We start from the raw sequence: 17892 nt of genomic DNA on the forward strand, positions 1-17892 counted from the left end.
CTTTCTATCCTTTTATAAGAGCCTCAGTGGAACCCCTGTTATAGCTGGAATTTCAGTAGGATGCAAAACGATGTCAGAGGCAATGTATTCTTAGTAAAGAATTCCACAGAATTGAATTCATGTAATGCTACAATGTGGTTTGGCAATTCATGGAGGGCAAAGAAACATATAGAGTGATTGCAAACATCTTTTTCCATGGGATTTCTATTCTCTGCTAATACTAAAATGCAGCTTCACAGTCAAGAAAGTTTGTTTCCCTTCTCTTTAATTTAATTGTTTCCCTCTTTAATAATTCTCTGAGAGACTGAAGCTTTTGAAGCTCTGTTAGAATAGTCACATTTCTGCTGTAAATTAAACATATGTGATTAAGGTTGAAATGCTTTTCTCCCATGGCATATAAATAATTTTACAAGTATGATATTTAAGATATGTTGTTGGGTGTTTGTGTTTAAGTTCATAAACACAGTCAAACAATAGCTGCTTTTCTAAATAGCCTCTCAGAGTAATATCATGCTTTTAAGGCTTTCCTTACTACAAAATTGTAAGAGTATTCAAGTATGCTCCCTTCAAGGATGACTGTGTTTTCATTTCCATATTTACTTTTTGATCAATCCTTAGTTACTTTTTACTTAAGTAATAAGCTAAGATATTTTTTAATGGATATCCAGTTTTTCCTACAGCACCTTTTCTAAATGCTGATTGAATTGAAACGTCAATCTCATCATATTTGGTTTGTTATTCTTTTCCATTGATAGATTCAATCCTCTACTACCAGTGTTATATTTTTGTTCAATGTCTGTATTTATTTTCCTTTAAATCAAAATTTAAAATACCTAAATATATGTTATTATATGCCAGACACTATTCTAAGTGCTTTTCAAAGAATTCATTTAATCCTTAAAAGAAGCCTGAGGTATTGTTTGCCTCATTTTCCAGGTAAAGGAACTGAGGCACAAGGACCTTGAGTAACTTCTGGGGAGTCGCGTGGTTGGAAAGTGACAGACTGAGATTCAAATGCAGTTGTTCCACCCTGCTCTCACCACAGCCCTAGGCTATGGCACTGTAGTCTATACCATAGATTCCTTTGTCTGGGGTTTTTTTTAACTCTACTCATATTTAATTTTCCATATTACCCTTAAGTCAGGTTTCAATATCTTTTTTTTTTTGCTTGAAAACCCATTAAACTTAAAGATTACTTGTCAAAAATGAGCATCATTACCATACTGAACTTTTTTACCCATTAGAAAGATTTGGTTCCACCTCTCTTCTTTGCTGCCACCTCTTTACGCTATGTTATCCTAGTTAAAAAATGAAGACAGGCAAAATAAAGATGATGCTACAAAGGTAGCAATGTGAATTATTCATAATGCTCATATGTTAACATTTTGTTTTATTTCTACTTATTTTTCCTGTTTCCTGTAATAGGTAATACTGCTGTAAATATGAAACCTTTTTTTTTTCTGCAATTGGATTTTGTTTCATTTTCTTAGAATAAATTTCTACAAATGAAATTACCGGTTGTAAATTTATAAGTACTTTTAAAGTTGCTGAAACACATTTACAACAAAACATAAGCTTCTATTTAGAACTAATTGTCAGATGGAGAGGGGGTCGGCTCTTTGGAATTACAAGGCTAGAGAGGAAACTGTATGACAGGCACATCAGTGATTTCCAGCTTGACATTAATATGAGAACACATGTATGGACAAGAAACTCAGGTGAAAGAAATCAAAAAAGACCTAAATAGGTAGAAGGACATTCCCTGCTCATGGATAGGAAGGTTAAATGTGGTTATGATGTCAATTCTACCCAAATTGACCTACAGATTCACACAACACCACTCTAAATTCCAACAACCTACTCTGAAGACTCGGAAAAGCTAGGTCTCAAACTCATTTGGAAGGGAAAGAGCTCTTGAATAGCTAAAAATATCCTTAAAACAAAGAACAAAGTGGGAGTAATGACATTTCCTGATTTTCAAACCTATTACAAATCACACTGGTTAAAACATTATGGTACTGGCACAAGTATAGAAGGATTAACCAAAATAATTAAATCGAGAGTTGGGAAATAGACCACGAAATCTATGGCCAACTGATCTTTGGCAAGGCTCCCAAATCCACGGAGTTGGGAGAAAAGAGTCTTTTCAATAAATGGGCATGGGAGAAGTGGACATCAATAGCCAAAAGAATGAAGGGGGATCTTTACCTTACAGCCAATAAAAAACTGACTCAAATTGGATCAAAGGCCTGAATATAAACGTCAGTGCCATAAAGCTCCTAGAAGAAAATACGGGGAAACATCTTTAATACTTAGTATTAGGAGGTAGCTTCCTAAACTTTATACCCAAAACACAAGCAATGAAAGAAAAAATAGATAAATGAGAACTCCTTAAAATCAAATGCTTCTATGCCTCATGAGACTTTGTCAAAAAGGTGAAGAGATGGCCAACTCAATGAGAGAAAATATTTGGAAATCACATATCAGAAAAAGGTTAGATATCCTGTATACAGAAAGAAATCAAACAACTCAACAACAAAAGAGCAAACAACCCAATTATAAAATGGGCTAAAGATATGAATAGATACTTTTCCAAAGAGAAAATGCAGATAGCAAAAAAAAGCACATGAAGAGATACTCATTTTCAATATCTATAAGGGAAATGCAGATCAAGTCTACCATAAGATATCACCTCACATCTATAAGAATGGTATTAAACAAACATCATTAAACAAAACAGGAAACTAAAAATGTTGGAGAGGATGTGGAGAAATTAAAACACTTATACCCTGCTGGTAGGAATGTTTAATGGCACAATTGCTATTGAAGACAGTTTAGCAGTTCCTTAGAAAACGAAGTTGCCCTATGACCCAGCAATAGCACTACTTGGTATATACCCAGGAGAGCTGAAAGCAGTGACACAAACAGACATTTGCACATCCATATGCATAGCAGCGTTATTCACAATTGCCAAAAAATGGAAACAATCCAAGTGCCCATCAACAGAAGAATGGATAAATAAAATGTGGTATATACATATGTTGGACTATTATGCTGCAGTAAGATGAAATGACATCCTGAAGCACATAACAACATGGATGAACCCTGAAGACATAATGCTGAGTGAAATAAGGCAGAGACAAAAGGACAGATACTGTATGATTTTGCTATTATGACCTTGGTAAAGGTAAACTCAGATGCTTATGTTATAGAATACAGGAACCTGGAGATACACAGAAGCCAGACGTGGGTGAACAGTCAGCTAACAAGATTGAACATAAATGGAAGGAAATGGATAAACGTGGAAACAGCTCACTAGTGGGTCTATAAGTAATATTACCATATCGAAGGTGAACAAGATTGACAGGGTTGTATAGAGCCAGGTATCCCACTGATTAACACCACAAATAAAAATAACTTCTTACATGAACTCCTGCAGAGGTATGACTCTTGTACGAAGAGTCAATAATAGAGGCGTATGGGGGGAAACTACCACTGCATGCTATGGTCTGTATTTAACAGAAAGACCTCAACAGTACCACAGCAATGCCAGGGGTAAATAATTGGGGGACTGGGGAAGGACAAGAGCTAAGGGGAAATTTGCATTTTCTGTTTGGTAAGGATGTGTTTATCAGTTATTTTTCTCTTTGGAGGAATGAAAACTATCCTAAATTGAGACTGTTGATTGCACAGCTACGTGAGGATACTGTGAGACATGGATTGTTGACTTTTGGATATTACTAACGATGCCCAATGGATGCAGGTGGCTGCAGAATACACCAGCTAAGAAGTAGAATGGTGAACTGCGGTGTGAGCATATGATGGAACACTGTGTGGCTACTGAAAGGAACAATGTTGGGAGGCATGCAATGAGGTGAATGGACCTCGGGGACATTATGTGGTACAAAATAAGCCACAAACAAAAGAGCAAATATTGTATGGTCTTTTTTAGAAAATACAAGAAAATTGGGGCCTAGATTGTAAGCTCTGATAGCTATCACATTTAGTCCAGAGTTGTAAATGTTATCTCTAGATTTTGAGATTCTGTGCTATATATGTTTAACCTAGTATCTTCCAGGAACTTTGGCTACCTGTGTGACATCTAAGACTCAGAGTTGGAGTTCTGTAGCTCTGAAAGTCAACATTGCTACACACAATAACAGTTAAAGAAACCAAAAAAGATCCAGGCTTCAACTGGAGATAAAAATGAAGCTACTTGGGTCGGGACTAAGGTAAATGAGAATACAGGGGTAATGATGACATTGTAATTTAGGAATTCACCTACTGTATGAGACCAAAGGAAGAGAGGTTTATTTTATCCAAAAGCTAATTTGCTCTAGCACACACTCTAACTCAACCTGCCTGGACAGCTCATTTAAACAACCTAAATGCTTGGAGCCCAGAATGGGAATGAGGGCTTGTAATTCTGTATAGCTTAATGTAATAGACAGATACATCCCAGAGGAGGTTGGGCAGATATTAAAAATTATTGGCAATGTCCCTTGAGAGACTGGAGAAAAAATATGAAACTGTTAAGCCTTATCACCATGGAAACCCCTGATACCACTTATTTTTGTAGTAGAAAAGCTAAGCATACCTACAGTTGTGCCTAAGTGTTACTTCCAGAAAACCTCTTTTGTTGCTCAGACGTGACCTCTTTCTATCTAAGCCCAACTCTGCAAGTAAAATCCTTACCCTACCCTCTATGTGAGTCATGACATCCGGGGGTGAAAGTCTCTCTGGCAACGTGGAACACGACTCCCAGGAATGAGACTGGCCCTGTCACTATAGGATCGGCAATGCTATCCTGAACAAAAGAGGTTAAAGAACTATAATAAATAAGGTATCAGTGGCTGAGAAAGTTCAAACAGAGTGGAGATGCTATTCCGGAAGCTACTCTTATGCAAGCTTTAGCTAAATATTGTTAATTACCACAGTTTACAAACCTCAACCAAAACCATTCCTGTTAATGCTGAAGAACGCCTAGGGCTCTAGCTGAGATTCTACAGAAGTTTCACACACTAAGGTTACTTTCCAGAAACATACAACCTCCAGATGGGTCCTTGGACCAGATAAATTCTGAAACCCAGAGAGACCAGCCTCTCCAGAACATCACCTAGTTCCATGCCCCTTCCCCAAATTGTTGATACCCCTTTCTGACATTAAAAAGTTGAATGTGCAGAGACTGGGAGAAAGATCAAAGTAAAAGGAAGAATTATAACAGAGAAGTTAGGATTTAACAAATGAGTATGGCAGCTGGATCATCATACTGATATTTCTTTTAGTCTCCGGAGTCTTGGAACAGCTATAAGGAAAAGCCTAAAATTGTGGAACTGTAACCCACACCAAACTCTGAAGTCTGTTCTGTAACTACTTGTAATAATGTACTCTGGAATGTATTGCATTTGTATATATGTTATATTTCACAATAAAAAATGTTAAAAAAAAAACAAAACTCAGGCTAACATACCCACTGTTGGCAAGGATACCTTGAATCTATTTTTTCAAAAGACATTATATTATCCAGACTTTACACACACACTATACTTAAAACCATTAATTTTTAAACTGATCACTTTCTTTATATGAAATCTAAAATAATCGAAAATGTTATAATCAAAAATCATTCTTTAAAAATTATTCTTTAATTAAACTCTCCCAACATCCCAACACAGTTGATTGTTGGTTTTTATTGTACTTCCTCTTTCCAGACATTATTTCACTCTCTAATATTGTGAGTTCTCAGTTCCAATTTTCTGTTTATTCAATTTAGGCTTTACGAGTGTCTAAATAATTCAATCATCTAAAATAATTCAATCTGACATATCATACTATAAACAGGTAAAGCAATTGGGATGTCAAAATATAGGAAATTCTGGTATGTGTGGACATGCATAGTTCTTTGCAATATACTAATTTTGTAAATAAAGCATCACTTGCTTGGCTCTTTAGCTTTATCCATTCCAGGAAGTCACTTCATCTGACTATTATTTTATATTCTACTTTGCTAAATTTGCTCCCCCAAATTCTTAGAGTAAGTTTCCAAAGTAAGGGCCAACGTTATCGCCAACACTAGAGTAGAGACCATACAAATCAAGTGTTGTTATAACAGCAGCCACATGTCAAAGGGACTAGGTCTGCGTGAGCACACATGCAAATTTCCATTCCTTCTTTTATACTTCTTCAAGATCCAATTTCATGATTTTCAGTCTTTAACGATGTTTGGATGTTACCAAACCTGTTATCTAAATCTGAGATTTAATTGGTTTTCTTGGGAAGCTCTGATTGGCATGAGAAGTGAACACATTTTTAAAATATTTACCTCCAGTTTGTTAAGTATATTCAAATAAAGTAATAAAGGAAGATTTTGGTTAACAGACTAATTTCTTTTTCTTTTATTAATTAAAAAAAATTAACTGACAAAACATTTAGAAATCATTTCTTTCTACATATACAATCAGTAATTCTTAATATCATCACATAGTTGCATATTCATCATTTCTTAGTACATTTGCATCGATTTAGAAAAAGAAATAAAAAGACAACAGAAAAAGAAATAAAATGATAATAGAGAGAGAAAAAAATAAACTATACGTACCATACCCCTTACCCCTCACCTTCACCTACCACTATTTCAAACTGAATTTATTTTAACATCTGTCCCCCTGTTATTTATTTTTATTCCATATGTTCTACTCTTCCGTTGATATAGTAGCTAAAAGGAGCATCAGACATAAGGTTTTCACATTCACAGAGTCTCATTGTGAAAGCTATAGCATTGTTCAATCATCATCAGGAAACATGGCTACTGGAACACAGCACTACATTTTCAGGCAATTCCCTCCAGCCTCTCCACTACATCTTGAACAACAAGGTGGTATCTACTTAATGCATAAGAATAACCTCCAGGATCACCTCTCGACTCTGCTTGGAATCTCTCAGCCATTGACACTTTGCCTCATTTTACTCTTCCCCTTTTTGGTTGAGAAGGTTCTCTCAGTCTCTTGATGTTAATTCTCAGATCATTCTAGGGTTTTTCTCAGTCCTTTGATGCTGAGTCTCAGCTCATTCCAGGATCTTTGTCCCACGTTACCAGGAAGGTCCACACCCCTGGGAGTCACGTCCCACACAGAGAGGAGGAGGGTGGTGAGAATGCTCATCATATTGGCTGGAGAGAGAGGCCACATCTGAGCAACAAGAGTCTCTCTTGGGGGTGACTCTTAGGCCTAAATTTTAAGTAGACTTGGCCTATCTTTTGTGGGGTTAAGTTTCATGTGAACAAATCCCAAGACTGGGGACTCAGCCTATAGCTTTGGTTGTCCACACTGCTTGTGAGAATATCAAGAATTCAACTTTGGGAGGTTGAATTTCTCCCCACTCTCACCATTCCCCGAAGGGGGCCTGCAAATACTTTTCCAATCACTGATCAAATCATTCTGGGATTCATCTGGGGATCACTCTGGACAAACCAACAAAAACTCATATGCTGCCTGAGATTCCAAGTACTTATGACATTCAATCAAACTATCTACATGAGTTATATTAGGAAATGCTCTAGTCAAAATCTAAATTTTGTAACAAATAAACATTGTTTGCTTTAGTCTCACACATAATGTGACATTTTAAAGTAATAGATATCTATTTTCAGCACCCTGCAATAATAACAATCCTTTGTTCTTCTTCATGCAAAAATATTTTTAAAATTTGTACATTGTACATTTCACTATTATTATACACTCTAGGCATTCCTAGATTATACCATCTCGATCTTTAACATCTATCTTTCTTTCTGATTACATTTATGTCCCGCCCTCCTCCCTCTATCATTCTCACATGCAGCTTCATTCAATGTTTCAACATAATTACATTACAATTAGGTAGCATTGTGCTGTCCATTTCTGAGTTTTTGTATCCAGTCCTGTTCCACAGTCCGTATCCCTTCAGCTCCAATTACCCACTGTCTTACCCTATTTCTATCTCCTGATGGTCTCTGTTACCAATGACATATTCCAAGTTTATTCACTAATGTCAGTTCATATCAGTGAGACCATACAGTATTTGTCCTTTAGTTTTTGGCTAGTCTCACTCAGCATAATGTTCTCTAGGTCCATCAATGTTATTACATACTTCATAAGTTTATTCTGTCTTAGAGCTGCATAATATTCCATCATATGTATATACCACAGTTTGTTTAGCCACTCCTCTGTTGATGGACATTTTGGCTGTTTCCATCTCCTTGCAATTGTAAATAATGCTGCTATAAACATTGGTGTGCAAACGTCCGTTTGTGTCTTTGCCCTTGAGTCCTTTGAGTAGATACCTAGCAATGGTATTGCTGGGTCGTATGGCAATTCTATATTCAGCTTTTTGAGGAACCGCCAAACTGCCTTCCACAGTGGTTGTACCATTTGACATTCCCACCAACAGTGGATAAGTGTGCCTCTTTCCCACATCCTCTCCAGCACTTGTCATTTTCTGTTTTGTTGCTAATGGCCATTCTGGTGGGTGTGAGATGATATCTCATTGTGGTTTTGATTTGCATTTCTCTAATGGCCAGGGACATTGAGCACCTCTTCATGTGCCGTATGGCCATTTGTATTTCCTCTTCTGAGAAGTGTCTGTTCAAGTCTTTTTCCCATTTTGTAATTGGATTGGCTGTCTTTTTGTTGTTGAGTTGAACAATCTCTTTATAAATTCTGGATACTAGACCTTTATCTGATATGTCGTTTCCAAATATTGTCTCCCATTGTGTAGGCTGTCTTTTTACTTTCTTGATGAAGTTCTTTGATGCACAAAAGTGTTTAATTTTGAGGAACTCCCATTTCTTTCTTTCTTTCTTCAGTGCTCTTGCTTTAGGTGTAAGGTCCATAAAACCGCCTCCAATTATAAGATTCATAAGATATCTCCCTATATTTTCCTCTAACTGTTTTATGGTCTTAGACCTAATGTTCAGATCTTTGATCCATTTTGAGTTAACTTTTGTATAGGGTGTGAGATACGGGTCCTCTTTCATTCTTTTGCAAATGGATATCCAGTTCTCTAGGCACCATTTATTGAAAAGACTGTTCTGTCCCAGGTGAGTTGGCTTGATTGCCTTATCAAAGATCAAATGCCCATAGATGAGAGGGCTGTATCTGAGCACTCTATTCGATTCCATTGGTCGATATATCTATCTTTATGCCAATACCATGCTGTTTTGACCACTGTGGCTTCATAATATGCCTTAAAGTCAGGCAGCGCGAGACCTCCAGCTTCGTTTTTTTCCCTCAAGATACTTTTAACAATTCGGGGCACCCTGCCCTTCCAGATAAATTTGCTTATTGGTTTTTCTATTTCTGAAAAATAAGTTGTTGGGATTTTGATTGGTATTGCGTTGAATCTGTAAATCAATTTAGGTAGAATTGACATCTTAACTATATTTAGTCTTCCAATCCATGAACACGGTATGCCCTTCTATCTATTTAGGTCTTCTGTGATTTCTTTTAACAGTTTTTTGTAGTTTTCTTTGTATAGGTCTTTTGTCTCTTTAGTTAAATTTATTCCGAAGTATTTTATTCTTTTAGTTGCAATTGTAAATGGAATTCGTTTCTTGATTTCCCCCTCAGCTTGTTCATTGCTAGTGTATAGAAACACTACAGATTTTTGAATGTTGATCTTGTAACCTGCTACTTTGCTGTACTCGTTTATTAGCTCTAGTAGTTTTGTTGTGGATTTTTCCGGGTTTTCGACATATAGTATCATATCGTCTGCAAACAGTGATAGTTTTACTTCTTCCTTTCCAATTTTGATGCCTTGTATTTCTTTTTCTTGTCTAATTGCTCTGGCTAGAACTTCCAACATGATGATGAATAACAGTGGTGATAGTGGACATCCTTGTCTTGTTCCTGATCTTAGGGGGAAAGTTTCCAATTTTTCCCCATTGAGGATGATATTAGTTGTGGGTTTTTCATATATTCCCTCTATCATTTTAAGGAAGTTTCCTTGTATTCCTATCTTTTGAAGTGTTTTCAACAGGAAAGGATGTTGAATCTTGTCAAATGCTTTCTCTTCATCAATTGAGATGATCATGTGATTTTTCTGCTTTGATTTGTTGATATGGTGTATTACATTAATTGATTTTCTTATGTTGAACCATCCTTGCATACCTGGGATGAATCCTACTTGGTCATGATGTATAATTCTTTTAATGCGTTGCTGGATTCGATTTGCTAGAATTTTGTTGAGGATTTTTGCATCTATATTCATTAGAAGATTGGTCTGTAGTTTTCTTTTTTTGTAATATCTTTGCCTGGTTTTGGTATGAGGGTGATGTTGGCTTCATAGAATGAATTAGGTAGCTTTCCCTCCACTTCGATTTTTTTGAAGAGTTTGAGCAGGGTTGGTACTAATTCTTTCTGGAATGTTTGATAGAATTCACATGTGAAGCCGTCTGGTCCTGGACTTTTCTTTTTGGGAAGCTTTTGAATGACTGATTCAATTTCTTTACTTGTGATTGGTTTGTTGAGGTCATCTATTTCTTCTTGAGTCAAAGTTGGTTGTTCATGCCTTTCTAGGAACCTGTCCATTTCATCTACATTGTTGTATTTATTAGCATAAAGTTGTTCATAGTATCCTGATATTACCTCCTTTATTTCTGTGAGGTCAGTGGTTATTCTCTTCTTCTATTTCCGATCTTATTTATTTGCATCCTCTCTCTTCTTCTTTTTGTCAATCTTGCTAAGGGCCCATCAATCTTGTTGATTTTCTCATAGAACCAACTTCTGGTCTTATTGATTTTCTCTGTTGTTTTTATCTTCTCAATTTCATTTATTTCTGCTCTAATCTTTGTTATTTCTTTCCTTTTGCTTGCTTTGGGGTTAGTTTGCTGCTCTTTCTCCAGTTCTTCCAAGTGGACAGTTAATTCCTGAATTTTTGCCCTTTCTTCTTTTTGATATAGGCATTTAGGGCAATAAATTTCCCTCTTAGTACTGCCTTTGCTGCGTCCCATAAGTTTTGATATGTTGTGTTTTCATTTTCATTCACCTCGAGATATTTACTAATTTCTCTTGTAATTTCTTCCTTGACCCACTGGTTGTTTAAGAGTGTGTTGTTGAGCCTCCACGTATTTGTGAATTTTCTGGCACTCTGCCTATTATTGATTTCCAACTTCATTCCATTATGATCTGAGAAAGTGTTGTGTATGATTTCTATCTTTTTAAATTTGTTGAGACTTGCTTTGTGACCCAGCATATGGTCTGTCTTTGAGAATGATCCATGAGCACTTGAGAAAAAGGTGCATCCTGCTGTTGTGGGGTGTAATGTCCTATAAATGTCTGTTAAGTTTAGCTCATTTATTGTAATATTCAAATTCTCTGTTTCTTTATTGATCCTCTGTCTAGATGTTCTGTCCATTGATGAGAGTGGGGAATTGAAGTCTCCAACTATTATGGTAGATGTGTCTATTTCCCTTTTCAGTATTTGCAGTGTATTCCTCACGTATTTTGGGGCATTCTGGTTCGGTGCATAAATATTTATGATTGTTATGTCTTCTTGTTTAATTGTTCCTTTTGTTAGTAGATAGTATCCTTCTTTGTGTCTTTTAGCTGTTTTATATTTGAAGTCTAATTTGTTGGATATTAGTATAGCTACTCCTGCTCTTTTCTGGTTGTTATTTGTCTGAAATATCTTTTCCCAACCTTTCACTTTCAACCTATGTTTACCTTTGGGTCTAAGATGTGTTTCCTGTAGACAGCATATAGAAGGGTCCTGTTTTTTAATCCATTCTGCAGTCTATGTCTTTTGATTGGGGAATTCAGTCCATTAACATTTAGTGTTATTACTGTTTGGGTAATACTTTCCTCTACCATTTTGCCTTTTGTATTTTATATATCATATCTAATTTTCCTTCTTTCTGCACTCTTCTCCACACCTCTCTCTTTTGTCTTTTCGTATCTGTCTCTAGTGCTCCCTTTAGCATTTCTTGCAGAGCTGGTCTCTTGGTCACAAATTCTCTCATTGACTTTTTGTCTGAAAATGTTTTAATTTATCCCTCATTTTTGAAGGACAATTTTGCTGGATATAGAATTCTTGGTTAGCAGTTTTTCTCTTTTAGTAATTTAAATATGTCATCCCACTGTCTTCTTGCTTCCATGGTTTCTGCTGAGAATTCTACACATAGTCTTATTGGGTTTCCCTTGTATGTGATGGATTGTTTTTCTCTTGCTGCTTTCAAGAGCCTCTCTTTCTTTTGACCTCTGACATTCTAACTAGTAAGTGTCTTGGAGAACACCTATTTGGATCTATTCTCTTTGGGGTGCGCTGCACTTCTTGGATCTGTAATTTTAGGTCTTTCATAATAGTTGGGAAATTTTCAGTGATAATTTCTTCCATTGTTTTTCTCCTCCTTTTCCCTTCTCTTCTCCTTCTGGGACACCCACAACACGTATATTTGTGCGCTTCATATTATCATTCAATTCCCTGAGCCCCTGCTCAAATTTTTCCATTCTTTTTCCTATAGTTTCTGTTTCTTTTTGGATTTCAGATGTTCCATCCTCCAGTTCACTAATTCTAAACTCTGTCTCTTGAAATCTACCATTGTAGGTTTCCATTGTTTTTTTCATCTCTTCTACTGTATCTTTCATTCCCATAAGTTCTGTGATTTGTTTTTCAGACTTTCCATTTCTTCTTTTTGTTGATCCCATGCCTTCTTCATGTCCTCCCTCAATTTATTGATTTGGTTTTTGAAGAGATTTTCCATTTCTGTTCATATATTCAGAATTAGTTGTCTCAGCTCCTGTATCTCATTTGGACTATTGGTTTGTTCCTTTGACTGGGCCGTATCTTCAGTTTTCCTGGCGTGATTTGTTATTTTTTGCTGTCATCTGGACATTTAATTACCTTAATTAGTTTATTCTGGAGATTGCTTTCACTTATCTTACCTAGGGTTTTCTTGCTAGATGAGTTTGTTTTCTATCTGTTCATTGCCCTTCAGTTCAGCTTTTTCTGGGCCTCCAGCTTAAGTTTTGTTTAACAGTGGGTAAATTTTCAGTTCTTGTTTTCTTGTTTCTTGTCCTGCTTGTAAGGTGCCTTTTCCCTCCCCACCCTTAGGAGGGTCTACATAGGTATTACAGACTCCAGCCGGGTTTTCCCAGACTAAGCTGGCCTCCTTTCGGGGGAAAGGAATCACCTGCATCAGTTTTCCCTGAGTGTGAGACCCAGCAGGTTGAAAGACTTTCCTGTGAAGTCTCTGGGCTCTGTTTTTCTTATCCTGCCCAGTAGTGGTGCTTGTCTGTCTGCAGGTCCCACCAGCAAAATATGTTGTGGCTCCTTTAACTTTGGAAGGCTCTCCCTGCTGGGGGCGTGGTGGAGACAGAGGAGAGGTTGTAGGCTGGTTTTAATGGCTTCAAATTGCAAAGCCCTGGGGTCTGAATTCCTTGAGAGAGGGACTTCACCTGAGCTGCACCTCACCCCTCCGGTGGGGAAGGTTCAGGTGGGAGACAGCCCTGGAAGCAACCTGTTTCTGCGTTTGGGGCAGTTGCAGCCTGTGTAATCCTGGTGCTGAGTCCAGAGGCAACCAAGCCTCCATAGAAACAGCCACAGAAGGTTCTGTTTCACCCCCTTTCCTCTTTTTCAGTTAGCCCAATAGGCGACTTCTGCCTTGATCAGTTTCGCCTGAGCTGGGGGCCTATTTTAATAGTCAGAATTTGTTTATTAATGCCACGATAGGTATTTGGTTGGACTCAGTCTTTGCTACTGTTGGAGACTCTTTTCTTTCCCTCCGGGAAGCCGCCTGTGGGGGAGGGGCACCGGCCACCGCCCACCGCGGCTTGGGGAACTCACTGTTCTGGAGACTCGCAGCCGGTCCGGGAAGCCGCCAAACAGACCAATTTCTTAATGGCTGGAACCAAGTCTTATTTAGGGTCATATTGTCATTATTAAGTAAAGTAACTGAAATGTAGCCAACACTCAGATAGTTTATTGAACAAATTGGGTAAATGCTATTGTATGAACAAATTATTCACTGGATGTTTCTGGCAAATAATAGGAGCATCATAGATACTTGTTAAGTTAATGATTGAATGAGTAAATAATTTGGGGAAGCAATATAAAACTTGCAGCATACAAAAGGGAGGAATTTACCGGGCTACATTGGAAATATATCAAATTACTCTTGTATTAAAATGTTTGTATGCTTCTATTTGTGTTTATATAGACTTCAAAATTTGGATTTAAAAAGCAGAGCAGATATTAGCCTCTTTATGGACATATTCTAGAACATTGCTAGTATCTGTTTTTTCCCTTCTTCTTAGAAAACAGGAGCCAAGTTATATTAATGCTGATCTTTAAATAATAGGTATGTTTTGGCTCCAAGTGTATCATAAATAAAGAATAACTTTGTACTTTCAGCATGGGTTAGTCCAAATAATGTTCTGCATTTATTCCATTTCTCCTCCTAAATGAGTTAGAGTAGTTCATCAAGAGTAATTAGATACTCATATCTTTGACTGGCTCTTAGGAGAACATAAGATAAACATAGGCATCCTTCTTCTGATGCAACCTTCTTCAGGGGAGAGGAAAGAGTGTGATGCAGGGGACCCTGGCTGGGAAATAGAGCAGGGACATGCTCATCCTATGTCACAGCAAGCTCATCCTATGTCACCGTTGGGCGGTGTGCATTGATCAGATTGATTGTCAAAGGTTTCTCAACCACGTTACCGGGGAAGGATCACAGGTTACATCCACCTCCTTGGCTCACCCCCACGTCCCAGCAGCCAGCACCGAGCTCAGGACTCAGAAGACAGTCAGAAATGTTTGTTGATTGAAGGAATGAAATCAATATCTTTCCTGGGTTTAACAATCCGGATTAAGTTGTGGATGAGTCAGGGCCTATCAGAAGGGGCTGTGGTGACTCATTCACGCCAGCCAGAAGGTCATCCAGCCACAGTGTCTTAGAGCAGAGAGCAGCAAAATGCCATCTGAGTTGCACCCACAGACCACCTGGGCTCCCTCATGCAAAATGCAATTTTTCCTTCAGTTTTTATGCACAAATGATGCATCATTCTATGTACTTTCAAATATATATTTAATAAAGCCTTCATACTAGCTATGTACCAAACTATTAAAGGTTCATAATATTTGATAATTATATTTTATCCACTTTACTAGAATTTGCTGAAATCTTTTGTTAAGTACCTTTCTAAGAAATTTGACTGCTAAATAAACTTAAAAATTTTGCCCTCATGGAGTCGCGGTCCCCACGGTTTTTCAGGAGGGTGCTCTATAAAATCAGCTTTTTTGCTACTGACTTCTTAAAGTGCCAGAGAATTTTCAGTTGCTGCTACATTTGTTTTTTAATAAAAATGATCCTTTCTTTTATCTCATCATTATTAATTTAGTTTGTCACATGCTGTTCAGTTAACTGAGCAATGCATAAGGCTGTACATCTGCATCGGCAGTATTTGGATTCGCAGCAAAAAGTATTTTGATTCATAAAGTAACTCTCCATATAGTTGTACAGTTTGAATATAATTCATTCTCCAATTGTTAAAGCAGATGCAAACCTTATCTCAATCTCCTTCCCTTTTATTTATAAACTGAGAATTCATTACTGTCACTAATTCATTCTCCATTTTAGAATGAAAATGGGGTAAGTAGTCTGCAGTATTTTTTAACCTGCCTTTAGTGTCACTTAAAAAATAAAAATAAAAATAAAAATAAAAATTTTTATAAACTACAGGCCTTGCTAATCTATGGAGTTTTTGCTTTCAGGATTTATTAAAATATGGTCAAGGGATCCTTTCTAAATCAGCCCAATAGGTAAACTAATCAATGGCAGACAATGTCTGCAGAATTAAAAAAGAACATATGGTATGCTGACATTGTACATTGCTGTTTAATTTAAGCAAGAAGGTAAGAAAGGCGAAGAGCCCCCACAATGCCACTCAAATGATGGATTTTAAGCAGCAGGGAATTTTGCTATTATTGGGTCTGGTGGTGGTGGGTTACTGAGAAGTTTGCAGTTGGCTTCTCAGGCACATTTCAGGAAGGAAGGCTGCGTCTGTACATATGTGCCTTTGAACAGGAATTATAAAATGTGCCTGGAACCGACAGAGGTCATTTCAGAGCTTTATTTAAAACAACAACAAAGATAGCAGTAGGAGAATGGCATAGCAGTTACTAGGGCTTTTTAAGAAAAGCTGGTCAGCGATATAAGGCTGCATGTGGTGAAAGAACCTATGAACGAGCATGTCAAAATTCAAGCCTCCTGAAGGGTCTAAGATCAAAATTCTGTTGTGGATCTAAAGGCACCCCATAATGACAGGTGAGGTGGGAACTTTCCAGAAGAAGACTACATTACAGAAATATATTGTTGATAAGCCAAACTAATGTCTTCTATTCTATATACAGGATTATGTCACCTGTACAGTTAGTCCATGAATAGAAATGATCTGAATAACCAGCTGAAATTTCATTCCTATGTAAAGGAATATAAATGGAGAATTGAAGAGGATTAGAACATATTTACATTGGTCAATAGTGTTATATTGACATAACAAGTGCCAATTGTCATATAACTCAGCTTCCCTCCATTTCAAAAGGATACCTTTTATAAAAGTGTCAAGAAATAGCATTAATACGTACAACTGTTCTTCTGCAAGAATCAGGTAAATCCATTTTAAACTTGTTTTCGTAGATAAAATGTATAAAGATGCAGGGAATAATCAGAAAGCTAAGATTCTGTGTGAAGAGAATAAAAAATGTAGGACAATATGATCGCTGATTAAGAGATGTGTGTCAATATCTGCCAAAATTGCAAAACTGAGGTGGCTTGTAGAGAGACACAGGGGACCTTGCCAACATTAGTCTAATATCACAAAACACACCTGGGGAAGTTGTTAGAATTGTATAGAATTTTTTTGCCTGTTAAGTCAGGCTGCATCAGTTCTCTGTGTAGAGTTCTTGAACCCTTCCATACCTAACTCACCTCACCTGGGTGAGGTCCTGCAACCAGATGGTTTGGCATCAAGTCTACTGACTCCAGTATACTTCATTTTTCCATTAAAATAGAAAATAAGAACCTGTGATATAAATATTACCATCACCAAACCTTAAGATTGCCAAGCTCAAGAATCCAGAGCAGTCGCCCCAACAATATCAAGAAAACGAACATCTGCAACCTACACACAAATCCACCAGGAGGCCGAGCAGCTATGACAGACTCTGTGGGGGGAGAACAGACTTAGAAAACTAACCTCTTGTCAAGGTTGTCTTCAGATGATGGTGGCCACACTTGCCAGTGTGGGAGAAAATGAAGTGGAAACAGGAAGAGCCACTATTGTCCTTCCTAGTCCAGAGCACAGTTCAGGGACAAAGCTGGAGCCAACTCCGTGCACAAGCACAGATCTGGTCTCCTGTGTGTGTCTCAACCTCATCCATTATGATGCAATTTTAAACCCAAATTTGCCTTGGTCATAACCTGCCCCACTAACCAACCACAGCTGTGACACTCCAGTGGTGACTCAATGCCCATCTAAGGGAGAGAAGACAACTGACTTTGAATGGAAGAGGAAGAGCTGCCTGCTTATTGGATCTGAGTGAGAAGAGATGTGCAATATTAAAGGAGGAACTTTGAGCCTTTCTCCTCCACTCCCAACATCTATTCATGCCGAGGCCTAGAGATTCTCTCTGCTATTTCTGAAATTCAGCAGTTTCTCTCCGTCCCCAGTGTTATCATTTTAACCCAGCCCCCTCTTCTATTGTGAGCTACTGCACAGCAATTATTACTCTTGGATGACCTCTGATTTATTTATTTTCATGCTTTTAATTCTGAAAGACTCTGTACACTAACTCAAGTAATTTTTCTAAACTGCAAGAATCATCAAAATATCTTTGTTATCAGGGAGGCAAAATACA

General features: G+C 37.4%; 1 long non-coding RNA gene across 1 annotated transcript in view; it reads right to left on the bottom strand.

Annotated features, from left to right (window-relative positions):
* Window positions 1-17399, bottom strand: part of LOC143662493 (uncharacterized) — a 35342-nt gene extending 17943 nt beyond the window's left edge. Inside the window, exon 1 of the long non-coding RNA XR_013165348.1 lies at window positions 17232-17399. This is a non-coding gene — a long non-coding RNA (uncharacterized LOC143662493). The remainder of the gene's footprint in view (window positions 1-17231) is intronic.
* Window positions 17400-17892: the final 493 nt, after the last annotated feature.

This window comes from Tamandua tetradactyla, chromosome 18 (genome assembly GCF_023851605.1).
Source record: "Tamandua tetradactyla isolate mTamTet1 chromosome 18, mTamTet1.pri, whole genome shotgun sequence".
Lineage (NCBI taxonomy): Eukaryota > Metazoa > Chordata > Mammalia > Pilosa > Myrmecophagidae > Tamandua > Tamandua tetradactyla.